The following is a 13092-nucleotide window of genomic DNA, read 5'->3' on the forward strand; positions in this document are numbered from 1 at the left end:
TACCTGTTCTCTACTTTGTTGCTTGTCGCCAGTATATGAACACATGGAGTAACTGTTACATGAGGGAGTAAACATTTTGACAGAGAAACATTGTAGTTGTCTTTCATTTACAAAATGAGAAAACTTTGCAGTTTGATGCACTTGTCATGCGATCGTATTCAACAATTTATGTCTCCCTTTAAAGTGTGATAAATTACTGGAGTTATAAGAAGCATACCTGTGGAAATTGATAGCTGTTTTTTACTTTGTCACTTGTTACTTTGCGCAATATTACAGTTTTCCCTCAGGCAGATGATAAAAGAACATGTTTCTGCTTAGATACCATCGTGCTCTGGACGCGCGGTGGATGAAACACACCTCGTCGTGTCGACAGCTTTTAATTAAATTTCTTTCCAACTGTCGGTGAAATGAAAAATTCTCCGTCGTCTATTTTTCATGCCAGGCTCTTCATCCATCCCGGTGTGGTTTGTAAGAATGATTCACTACTGGAAGGGAAGAAGCTTCTCAACTTTTGAGGGTCTGAGAATAAATCACGAGCTTGAAGTACCTAGCGACCCCCCACTGTGGCCTCCAACTTAAGGAAGAGTATATGAATGTAAATACATCAAATGTATATGCTATGGGAGAGAGTGAGTGAGATGCATCAAAAGTTAAGTTTACTTTCAATATGTTGTCTTCATGGCTCTTTCTGCTACTTCACTATCATAACACACAGTGAACTGAAGAAGGGAACTAGAAAATAATTCTGATGCTGCTCAATTGCTGACTAGCTGATCTTTCACTAGTTAAGTGATAAGAAGAATATATGATGGGTATAGAACCTAAAGTTTCAAAGCACCAGGCAAGTACATGTAGCTTTTTTCTGACAAGTACAATTGACAACAAGGTCATCAGAGATCCCTTCCCTTCATGTAGGTATGAAAAACACACATACACACCTATATATATATATATATATATATATATACATATATATATATATACACTAACACACACACACACACCAGAAACAATACCCCTTGGGTTGAAGTATTGAACCATGTCTTAACGTCCTTTCCCAATAATCACAACCCATCCAGTGGCATACAAGTCCTGTCAGTGACCTTAGCCAGGTTTCAAACTTTTGACCCTCAGGTCACTATCCTCTGAACTGGGCACACTACAAATTTCCTCTGACATGCAAGCAAACTTTCGCACTACTTACAATATACACATGTGGTACCTTTTGGGCCCTTCTTTACAACGAGAGGATCAGTGACAGCCCCCAGGCAGCACTTACAGCTAAGCCCCTCCACCGCTTTCAAGTTTTCTTTTATGATATCTCTCACTCATCATCTTCCTGCCTACCAGCATCTGATGAAGTGTAAGATTGGACCCAAGACTTGCCGATACAGCGTTCAAGCAATAACGTTCCTAGAGTCAGATAAAGTCACACTCATATTTCAGTCATCTGTTAAAAGAAAGGCTATGATTGAGACTCCCTTTTTAGCAATAAATCTGGACTTCGCCCACGTAAGAAAGACACCCATAAACATAATTCACCTGTGATATCAGCGTGCGTGATAGCAGCAAGCTGAAGTCAGTGCTGATATGAAGTACGTCCTGTCTAAGTTGCTGATTTCTTGACAAGCTGCCTGCTTGCTCCCTTTGAAGTCAGTCTCACAAATATTTCATGGTGCTCTCTAACTGTTAGGAAAAGTTTGAGGAATAATAGGCATGTTGTTTAGGCCACAGTAAATCTTTAATAGACTCCCAATCTAATGCAAGAACAAGAAAAAAACAGGATTGAAAACAGGATTGGAAAAATAAACAAAATTGTCTAAATATTCAAAGTACTAGTAGAAACCATGAACGTTATAAGAAGGACTGAAGCGACAAAGCCAACAAGTCTTTTTTTTACCTGTATTCAAGTGTGCATTAAGTATGTCCTGTCCACGTTGCCGATTTCTTGACAAGCTGCCTGCTCCCTTTGAAGTAAGTCCCAGCAATATTTCATGGTGCTCTCTAACTCTTAAGAAAAGTTTGAGAAGAAATGAATATGTTTTTAAGACCACAGCAAGTAGATATGATGGATAACAAATTTAATGGAAGAGCATAAGAAAAACAAGGTGGGCAAAAAAAAACCAAGATGCCTCAATTTTCAAAATACTAGACTAGTAGAGACAATAGAGGTTGTAACAAGGATTGAAGTGATAAAACATGATATCACAGCAAACAAGTCTTTAATACCTTGTGTATTCAAGAGGTGCACAAAGTATGTCCTGTCCATGTTACTGATTCATGGATAAGCTGCCTGCTGCCTTTGAAGTCCCTGCAGCCAATATTTCATGGTGCTCTCTGACTCTTAGGAAAAGTTTGAGGAAAAATGACCATGTTAAGACCACAGCCAGAAGATTTAATGGAGAACAAATTCAATGCAAGAGCGCAAGAAAAACAAGGTGGGCAAAAAAACAAGATGTCTAAATTTTCAAAATACTAGACTAGTAGAGACAACAAACGTTGTGACAAGGATTGAAGAGATAAAACGTGATATCACAGCAAACAAGTCTTTTATATCTTGTGTATTCAAGAAGCGCACAAAGTATGTCCTGTCCACGTTACTGATTCTTGACAAGCTGCCTGTTTCCTTTGAAGTCAGTCCTACCAATATATCATGGTGCTCTCTAACTCTTAGGAAAAGTTTGAGAACAAATGAACATGTTGTTAAGACCACAGCCAGAAGATTTAATGGAGAACAAATTCAATGCAAGAGCGCAAGAAAAACAAGGTGGGCAAAAAAACAAGATGCCTAAATTTTCAAAATACTAGACTAGTAGAGACAATAGAGGTTGTGACAAGGATTGAAGAGATAAAACGTGATATCACAGCAAACAAGTCTTTTATATCTTGTGTAGCCAAGAAGTGCACAAAGTATTTCCTGTCTACGTTGCTGATTTCTTGACAAGCTGCCTGCTCCCTTTGAAGTCCCTCCAGCCAATATTTCATGGTGCTCTCTAACTCTTACGAAAAGTTTGAGAACAAATGAACATGTTGTTTAGATCACAGCAAATAGATTTGATGGATAACAAATTTTATGCGAGAGCGCAAGAAAAACAAGGTGGGTAAAAAAAACAAGATGCCTAAATTTTCAAAATACTATAGACTAGTAGAGATGACAAACATTGTAACAAGGATTAAAGCGATAAAACATGATATCACAGCAAACAAGTCTTTTATACCTTGTGTATCCAAGAAGACAAAGTACGCCCTGTCCATGTTACTGATTCATGGACAAGCTGCCTGTTTCCTTTGAAGACGATCGCATCAATGCTTCATGGTGCTCTCTAACTCTTAAGAAAAGTTTGAGAAGAAATGAACATGTTGTTCAGTCTCAAATGATTTCAGTTTTTACTGAGGCCAATGTCAAAATCTCATGCTGTATGCTCTGTCTCCATTTCGTTCACATTAATCATCATGGATGTATTAGGCAAAAGTACGCAAGAATATGTAAACTTGAGGAAAGAAACAGCAATATTCCAGAAACTGATCATAGCACTTTATGATGGTGAAGATTTGTTGTACCAAATCATTAAAAGGGGACTCTTTAAAGAAATCCTGTGTAAAAAGAAGCCAGTACATTTGTGCTCTCTAACTTTTAGGAAGTTTCACAAGAAGTTGTTTGGTCTCAGTTTCAGGGGCACATCACTTGTCACGAATGGATTAGGCGAAAGTGAGCAAAAGATAATGTAAAAACTTGGGAAAGGAACATTAATCTTATAGAAATGCTTCAAAATGACTATTAGCACTATAAGATAGTGAAGATTTATCATGATACTTGATCCCTTATAAAAGAGTACTCTTTGATGACATCTTGTGCGAAGAATTTTCAGCACATTTGTCTACAGCAGCTGCCTTTGAAGCATCCTCTCATACTTGTCTTTCGCAGCATGCCGCCTGAGATCATGATGAAAGCATGCAGCATAAGCACCAACTTTGACAAGCTCCTCAACTGACAGCTCAGTAATAACTGCAAAGTGCCGAGGATAAGATGCTTCAAAGTCGCATGACTGGAAATTGCATTGGCAGAGAGCCAGCTCAAGTAGAGGAACGACTGCTGAAAGGATAAAGCTCTGTCCTTTGTGCTGAAACCGTTGTGTTTTACTTGAATGTATCAAACTTGCAATAGACAAAAAACATTGAGTACATTCTCTTAATGCAGGTAACTTTAAAACTCGTGACAGAAGTATCATTATGCTAAGCCAACACAGCTATCCTGGACTAGTTTTCAGACTGTATTGTTTTTGTACTTGTAATAAGGATGTAAACTTAAAAACTGTAATGTTATCAGATTCATCTGTTTCCACTGATGCAACATCTTCAAATGCTTCAAAGTTGCATGACTGGAAATTGCATTGGCCGAGTGCCAGCTCAAGAAGAGGAACGACTGCTGAAAGGATAGAGCTCTGTACTTTGTGCTGAAACCATAGTGTTTTACTTGCAATAGACAGAAAACATTGAGTACATTCTCTTAATGCAGGTAACTTTAAAGTGAAGGGCTCTGTCCTGCATGCTGAAATCTTAGTGTTCATCTCGTATCATCCTTGAGTCAAACTTGTAATAGAAGAAAAACCTTGAGTACATTCTCTTAATGCAGGGAACATTAAAACTCAGGACAGAAGTATCATTATGACTGGCCAACATAGGGAATTATGGAATACTGTTCAAACTGTGCTTTGTTTGTAATAAAAATACTCAGACTAATACTTCAATGATATCAGATTCAGATTTTTAAATGCTTCATAATTGAAACTGGGTTTGCAAACGACCAGCTCAAGATAGGAAATACTTGACTCCACCTAAAGGTATAGAGCTCTGTCCAAGGTACTGAAATCATAGTATTCTACTTGTATCAAACTTGTTAAAGATTTAGTATTTGAAAAACATTGAGTACATTCTCTTAATGCAGGAAACCTTAAAACTCATGACAGAAATATAATTACAATAAGCCAACGCAGCAATTCGGGAATTCTGTTGAAACTGTCTGCGGTCTACTGTACTTGTATTAAAACAAAACTTTAAAACGTATACTGTAATGTTATTAGATTCAGCTGTTTCCATTGATGCAAAATCTTCAAAGTTGCATGACTGGAAATTACGTTGGCCAACAGCCAGCTCAAGACAGGAAATAATCAACTCCTGCTAAAAGGAAAGGTTTCTGTCCTGGGTGCTGCAACCACAGTGTTCTACTTTTATCATCCTCGAGTCAAACATGTAATGGAAGAAAAACAATAAGTCCATTCTCTTAATGCTGGTGAGTTTATAACTTTAAAACAGAAACATTATCACACCGAGTCAACACAAGACACTACTCTGCCTGAGATTACCTTCACCTTTTACAGTTACAGTTTACCTTTTTCCAAGATCAGAATCCTTCAAACATGAAACTTTTTTGTCCAAACTTTATTGTGAAAGTTCTGACGTAATGAATGATCCCACAGCCAAGCCAGTTGATTGCTATGGGCAGAGCCTATAACTGAAACTAAGTCCTCAATTAGACAAACGTTGTGTACAGAGGCTTGGTAGTGGCTCTGATCTTGCACCATGCAAGCACACATGGCTGACTCATCTTATGTACGTTGCAATATCCTAAGCCGCTTTGTTTTAAATGAAGCAGCACCGTGTCCATCTCACTGTAAGTTCATCAGTGCAATAAGCAGTCAATTTGGGAAGATCAACTCAGGCTGAGTGGTTTGGGGAGGAAATGACTTTGGCTTTAATCCCTATAAGATTGCACACAATTCCAAAGCCATTCAACCGACTATGGCAGTACAGCCATGTTCAAAGAAGGGAAGAAGACAAGTGGCCCAGAAAGGTCATCACAATGTCTGTAGAAGGACAAAACCCACGGGGACAACCATGTAAAAGATAGATTTACAACATAAGGTAAGGCTTTCACCTCCTCAACCTGCAGTGTAAACCGGCACGACAGAAGCACCTCAATGTCTGCCATCCAGACATGACATCTATGTGCAAGCATGTCTAACCCTTGCAAGACAGGAACATCAGACGATAGACCGGATAGTGATGAGTGTGTGTGTGATTCTGTATGGTTCAGTGGAAGGTTTCAGAGCGAATGATTTTCTCTTTGTGATCCTGGCCTGGAAGAAATGATGTCAAATGAGGGGCAGGCATGACTTTGGTTTTAATCCTCTTGAAATTGCGCACAGTTATTAGACTATTCTGCTTGGTTGAGCAGGAGACGTTGGAGTTCGTGTTCAACAAGTGAACTGAAGCAAGCTGATGCTCATAACATAAGCCTTCAGGGAAACTTAGCCTGAAAGTTTATCTGTGTTGGTAGAAATCATTCGGAATTCATTCTTAAGTTGAATTGTAATTTTCAACGCAAAAGTTGGACTTACCAAAATGTTTGACTGTCCAACTCAAGTCTATGTCAATGAATGAGCAATCCACTGCTGCTGTAACATCAAGGTATGCCAGATAGAATTTTGTAACTTAGTAAGCAGTGGATCATAAGTTAAAGAAAGTCATCTTAACTTATCAGACTTTGCCAACTTGGCACAAAGTTCAAACAAGAAGGCAGAATTCAAACTCTCAACCTCTTGTCCAGACTACAAGAGCTTGGAAGTGTCAGGTAACTCCAAACAAGGCAATCAAAGATGGAAGACTTCACTTTCTAACCCAAACTTCCTTGCAAGCCTTCCAGTCCCACAGACAAAAATAGCACCACTGAAGATGTATGGCAATGCCACATTGTGTATTTTTTGGTATTTCAGAAATACGGACTGACGGACACAGACGGGTATGCAAGTCAAAAATGATACTCAACTCCCTTTTGGTGAAGTAAAACGTTGACAGATCATTTCCACTGATCATGTAGGATAAAACACTTCAAAGACAGAAGACGGGAGCCCCCACTTTAACCAGCTACCAGATTACAGAACCGAAAAGTGCCTTTCATCTTCAACTTGAAAAACTGCCAGGAAAGCGACCAAATAAAGAGTGGATGTCTTCCTCCCCTATAAATTGCTGATGGCTTTCCCATCCATGCTACCAGGTAGCTCAATGTGCCATTTGGCACATGCTGACAGACATTTACAGGCCGCTGGCATGTTCCAGCGGCCATCAATCCTACTTCAGCCAGACAGCGATGGCTGGATCACGTCGCAAGAAGGCCAAGGATGGGACTACCTGAGGTGCCTTGAACTTGAACTCAGCTGGACAAAAGAGGAAGAGACAGCCAAGTGTGAGAAAGAACGGGGAGCAAGAGCTTGCAGAGATGGGTTGTGGGCAGAATGACTAGCAACCTGACAAGCTTGTTTAATACTTTATTTTATTTCCAACAATTTTCTGAATTTCTGTTTTTGACAGACAATGGCATGCTGCCCAGACAGACAATGATGCCAGCTATAAGTGTATTGTTTTGAAATAAATACCTAGTCACTAAATCTAACAATGACCGTACACTCAATTTCTCTTACTTTTATATCCTACAAAACAGGACACACTGTACTTGGCTCATTCAAGCCTTATACTATCGAGAAAGCAACACCAAGGTGAAACTAGTCTGGATGTGGGCTTGAATAAAGTTCTAAACAGGGACTGTGCGGCAATAGCGTCTTTTCTGAAGACACGGCATGAGTGTGTACGGTTGGCTTGAGGTTGCCCACTACTATTGCCTTTTATATCCTACAAGTGTAAGGAAATGTTAGAAACATCTGGGCACGTGAGCCCCAGACAGAGACCACTCGGGTTCAAGTAAAGCCGCTCAAACGTTTTCAGACTTCCTTGCAAAGTAAAAGAAGCCACCTGCTGCTTGGATGCTGACAGCCTCGGTGTGCCACGACTCAGCGAGACAGCAATTACCTGCATGCCTTGGCATGAAACTGGCTGACTCACAGATGAACCGAGCTCAAGCTCAAAGCGCCTGCCTGAAATTCGCTGGCTTCCGTCCCACAATTCCCTGGAGACAGGGTTCCACAGATGCACAGGATGGCAGTTGTGAAGCAGACTGGCACGGAGGGCAATTAAACTGTCATTCTGTATCAAGGATATGACACAAAAGTCGAGTTGCACTAACACTTGTTGTGTGTCATATAATCTGTGTGACTTTCACAAGCTGTTACGACAAGGCAATGTTTCTTTCTTTCATTGGTTCGGCTAACCCTCAGCAAAGGCTCTCTACATGTAAGTACCAAATGGTTACCATTGAGCGCATGCTAAGAAAAAAAATGTCCAGGTTATCCATGATGTACAAAATGACTGATAAACTGGTTGATGTACCAACCAGTAAGTATCTAGTACCAGCTCAGCAAAAAAAAAAAAAAGTAATGCCCTGAAGTACCAGTGTTATCAACCCAGAATCGATATGTTCAAAAAACTTGTTTTTCCTAGATCTGTCGTAGAGTGGAACACGTTGCCACAAAGTACTGTAGAAGCATCCTCACAAGACAGCCTTAAACAATGCTTACAGTTAGATGTGCAAAGGCTAGGTGTGACAGGTTGTTCGGTGTTATATAACCAGCTGCTGCCGGCTATATAGATACAGAATACAGAAGCTGGTGAGTTCAAAATGACAGGTTTTACCAGGCTTGTGATAGGTTCTTTAACATGCTCAAGGTGTATCCTTAAGCACTGAACTTTCTCTTCAGTGCTAGCCGTGCACTTGAAGAGACTTAATAAAGTATTCTTCTCTTTTCAGGGAGTCTTCCTGCATTGTGAATTCATGAGCGTAAAAATGAGCCACAAATGCTGTGAAACTTGTCAGAGTGCAGCAAATGGAACTGTAAGCTTTCAAGTCCCTCACAATAGATGGAAGAAGCAATCAGCAGTTTATAGCAGAGCAAGATTTATTCTCATCTCCTTTCCCCTCCTTCTTGGCACATCTCCAAGTAGAAGATGAAAGACTTTTCCCTTTTCTGTATCTGGCAGTCGGTCAAAGTGGGGTCCTCTTATCCACCCGATCAGCGTAGAGATATTGTGAAAACTTTTGTTGAGTTTCCTGAGCGCCTGTCAAAGTAGTTATAGTCTGCGCATGTCAACACCAGTTTATTTCCTTGGTTCTCAGGCATTCTGGGGTGAAAGTATATCTGCTAACCTTTAAATGAAGCATATGATCATTGAAATCAGGGTGAAGATAATTGTGAAAACTTTAGTTGAGTTTCCTGAGTGCCTGTCAAAGTAGCTGTAGTCTGCGCATGGCTACACCAGTTTATTTCCTTGGTTCTCAGGCATTCTGGGGTGAAAGTATATCTGCTAACCTTTAAATGAAGCATATGGTCATTGAAATCAGGGTGAAGATATTGTGAAGACTTTTGTTGAGTTTCCTGAGTGCCTGTCAAAGTAGTTGTAGTCTATGGCGACACCAGTTTATTTCCTTGGTTCTTCTTATGGTGAAAGTGTAGCAAACTAGCCCTAATGAAGGATATGATCACTGAAATCTTTTTAGATTTCTAAAGATGAAGTCTATATTCAAAATAGTACATGACAAAGAAAAAAGATTACATCAAAGCTGGCAATAATACAACCAGTGTTTTCATCAAATTTCTGCACTTACACCGAAGCTAAAAGACACATAAAATTATGTAGACCTCTGAAATAGTTTCATCAGGTTGGTATGTCACTGGATAAGAAAGTTCTTTGCTCACAATCAAGTGTTTTATTTAGGCCGGCCTTTTGGTGATCATCTGTCACTTTCTCAGGGCAATACTACAAGTCACACCAAAAAAGCAATTACTCAAACAACTGGATATGATTTTGGAAACGGTCAGACGTTTCAAGTAGCATCCACTACTTTTCGTCAGTGACTGTGAGCAAGATCAGTTGAACAGCAGGTTTATAACCACGAACTATGAATTGATATGCACATAAGGAGAAGACAAATTTTTAGATAGTCCAATAGAAAGCAAATTAGACAACTCAAGACAAGGTTGAAGTAAAAGGGGATAATAGCTCCTATTGTTTTAATATAGGAGCTAAAGCTCCTATATTAAAACAATAGGAGCTATTGTTTACTACAAGTCAGTATTGCCCCAAGGAAGGTGACAGACTATCACTGAAATGTTGACTTGAATAAACATTTGGTTGTGAGCACACAAAAAACTTCCTTCAATTATGTAAACCGTCTACCAAAACAGAGAGAGCCAAAGAATGACCCCTATCATTGAGATTTCTTCCCTTTGATTCTAGCTCTATTACCTCCAGTAAAAGGTCCGGTCAGAAAGACTTTGATGAGAAGCTAAGACTGGGCCTGGTGCGGAACATTGAAATTCTAAGGATCCAATTAAGAACTAGGCGGCTTTGATCTACAGATTAGGTATTCATAACAATAAGAAGTTCTAGTGTAACTGATCCTTACGACATGGAGTTTAATTGCCCCACGGCATAAAGACTTAATCTTCGGAAGCTGGCTATTGCAATTACTTTCAAAGATTTGAAAAGTTTGTGGTGTTGCATTTGGATGGGCATTTATGTGTACACTGGGGCATACATGTGGCTCTACTTGTATCATTCAATATTTTGCATGTTAAAAGACTGTATCCCCTTAAACAGCATACCAATTTTGTGTGAGTAGAGTGTGAAGTTACCCTTCAACTTGTAGAGTTCAAGAGTTTGAATCCTGTCTGTTGTTAACTCATCCAACAAGTTTGCTGCTAGCTGGAAAGGGTTGAAGTTCTTAAGCCGTGGTCCACTGTTCATTGTACTTGTTGATAAGAGCTGGGGGAATTTCCCCGTACAATGAACCTGTAAATACTGTACATATCTTCTCTGTCACCACCTGTGGAAGATTGGCTCTTCAAAAGGCTAAAACTAGTTTGAGATCACTTGCACTTTTCACCAAGGATGTAACAGCTTCTCCAATGACACTTAGATCCCACAACCTTGTGGTCCAGGGGCTGAGAATCCCAACCATCCTTGCAGGCCCTCTACTGCAACAAAAACTCTAAAAAGTATGTATCTTTGTTCTACTTTATATGACCCTTACCTCTTTTTACATCAATGAAAAGGAGCCAGCAAGCCAATCTAAATTTTTAAGAACAAATAAAAGGCTGAGACAAACAAAGAAACCTTCTATGAAGTTAAAACACATAAAAACCTCAAGAAAATAAAAACCTCCCTTTAAGTTATTGTGTATGGCAAGCCTTGTACCCTATCACCCTTCTTGGTAGTCCTTCATGGCCAAAGACGACTGTCACCTTTACTGATGGCTCTACAGTGAAGCAACATCAAGAATCATAAAAGTACTGTAAAATGCAATTAAGTTTGCGTGGTTCTTATTTCACGCTAAGGCGAGAATGGAGTGTTCGCTGTGGTTTTAAATTTGCGGCACTAAAGTCCCATACTACTAGTAACGGCATTACCCTAACCCTTAAATAATCGTCGGAATGTAGGGGCATTGGAACGTAGGGATGTTGTTACAGAGGGCTGTCCCTGCTTCTGGACCAAATGATTGAGGGTTTGAATCCCAATTGTTGTCATACTTGTCATTATTCCATAACATACAAGGTAATTTGGCTGAGACTGAACTGCATTCAAGTCGATTCCTCATGTATAGAAAGAAGTTTGCCTCTGGACCAAATGGTTGTGGGTTTATCATCATTAAACTCATTGTCAATTTGAAATATGCTCTTTTTTGTCCTCTGCCATTTTCTCATTGCTAGAAAAGTAGAAGAACTATGAATTCTCAATTCACAACCATCTGCCATCATTTTACTTCGACCTCAATTTAAAATGTGCTTAAGTTGGACGAAGCTGTCTTTAAGAAATACAATTCAACTGTAAACTCTACAATAAACAAAATATTTCTGGTTGTTACGTTGATGAAGATTAGACATCCAGGTAATCAGATACGCCAAAAAAAACAGTTACTCAAACAACTGGATATGATTTTGGAAACGGTCAGACATTTCAAGTAGCATCCACTACTTTTCGTCAGTGACTGTGAGCAAGATCAGTCGAACAGCAGGTTTATAACCACGAACTATTGGACTATCTAAAAATTTGTCTTCTCTTTATTTGCATATCAATTCATAGTTCGTGGTTATAAACCTGCTGTTCGACTGATCTTGCTCACAGTCACTGACGAAAAGTAGTGGATGCTACTTGAAACGTCTGACCGTTTCCAAAATCATATCCAGTTGTTTGAGTAACTGTTTTTTTTGGCATTTCTGGTTGTTATCTACCTGGTAAGATGCAAATCTTAGTTGCAAAGTTTACCACACTCACTTTCACTTACTATTCAGACAATCAAAATTTTGGAACAAAAGTGTGAAAACAACTTGAACAAAATACTGTAAGCTACCACACAAGGGAAGTTTGCATTCTACGGAGCACAACACCAGGAAGTCCGTGTAATTAAAAATATAGCAATCAATACAGAACATCTCTCAATCCATACTTCTGTTATCCGACCTTCTGACTTCCTGTCATCTTCGGGGAGTAATTCTATCTGATGCGCGACCAGTTATTAACACTGGTGAGATCAATACGGCAGGGACTGTCACACGGGGAAGACATAATGAAAAAGACTTTAAGCAAGATAATAACACGTCTCGGAACTTGGCTGTGAGTCTCGCACCAGTAACTCTGAATGTCATAGCATTGTTTGTAGTAGTGTTGTTTGGGAGGAAAATGTGACAAACAAGCTTACTGGGTAAAACCCAATAACTTTTTATAGGAAAATAATCATAATCAATAAAACAATTTCTTCTTCTTCATTTCTGCTTCATTTCAGTGACAAAACACGTGACCTGAGTACAGATAAACAAGGGAAAATACAGGGAAAGGCACTAAGAACTGATTTTGTGTGTGCAAAAGACAAGGGAATTTATTTCAATGTGATTTAGAAACAGCATTGTGCAATATTGTATGAAGTCTCGTGTTTGTCTGTGAGTGTCCCCTGCACATTTGGCCAGCTATGGTAGACATGGCTCCATGTGGATTTCTCATTTCCGAATAAAGAAAGATTTTACATAATGTATGACTCCATCTAGACAAGGTAAAAAATGACAAAACTCCAGCCACGGAAATTTCCTCTTCATGCATTGTGCAGATTATGTTGAAAGAACATCATAATTCATATTCTCATGTCCTACA

The 13092-nt window shown here is 39.3% G+C and overlaps 1 long non-coding RNA gene across 1 annotated transcript; it reads right to left on the bottom strand.

The window, feature by feature from the left end:
* Positions 1-1485: 1485 nt before the first annotated feature.
* On the bottom strand, positions 1486-2312 carry LOC136436170 (uncharacterized). The gene is made up of 3 exons (XR_010756009.1): positions 2230-2312; positions 1901-2010; positions 1486-1686 (listed from the first exon to the last, which is right to left on the bottom strand). It is a non-coding gene; the product is annotated as an uncharacterized lncRNA (long non-coding RNA).
* Between the last annotated feature and the right edge of the window lie 10780 nt (positions 2313-13092).

The sequence above is a fragment of the Branchiostoma lanceolatum genome, chromosome 6 (assembly GCF_035083965.1).
Source record: "Branchiostoma lanceolatum isolate klBraLanc5 chromosome 6, klBraLanc5.hap2, whole genome shotgun sequence".
Lineage (NCBI taxonomy): Eukaryota > Metazoa > Chordata > Leptocardii > Amphioxiformes > Branchiostomatidae > Branchiostoma > Branchiostoma lanceolatum.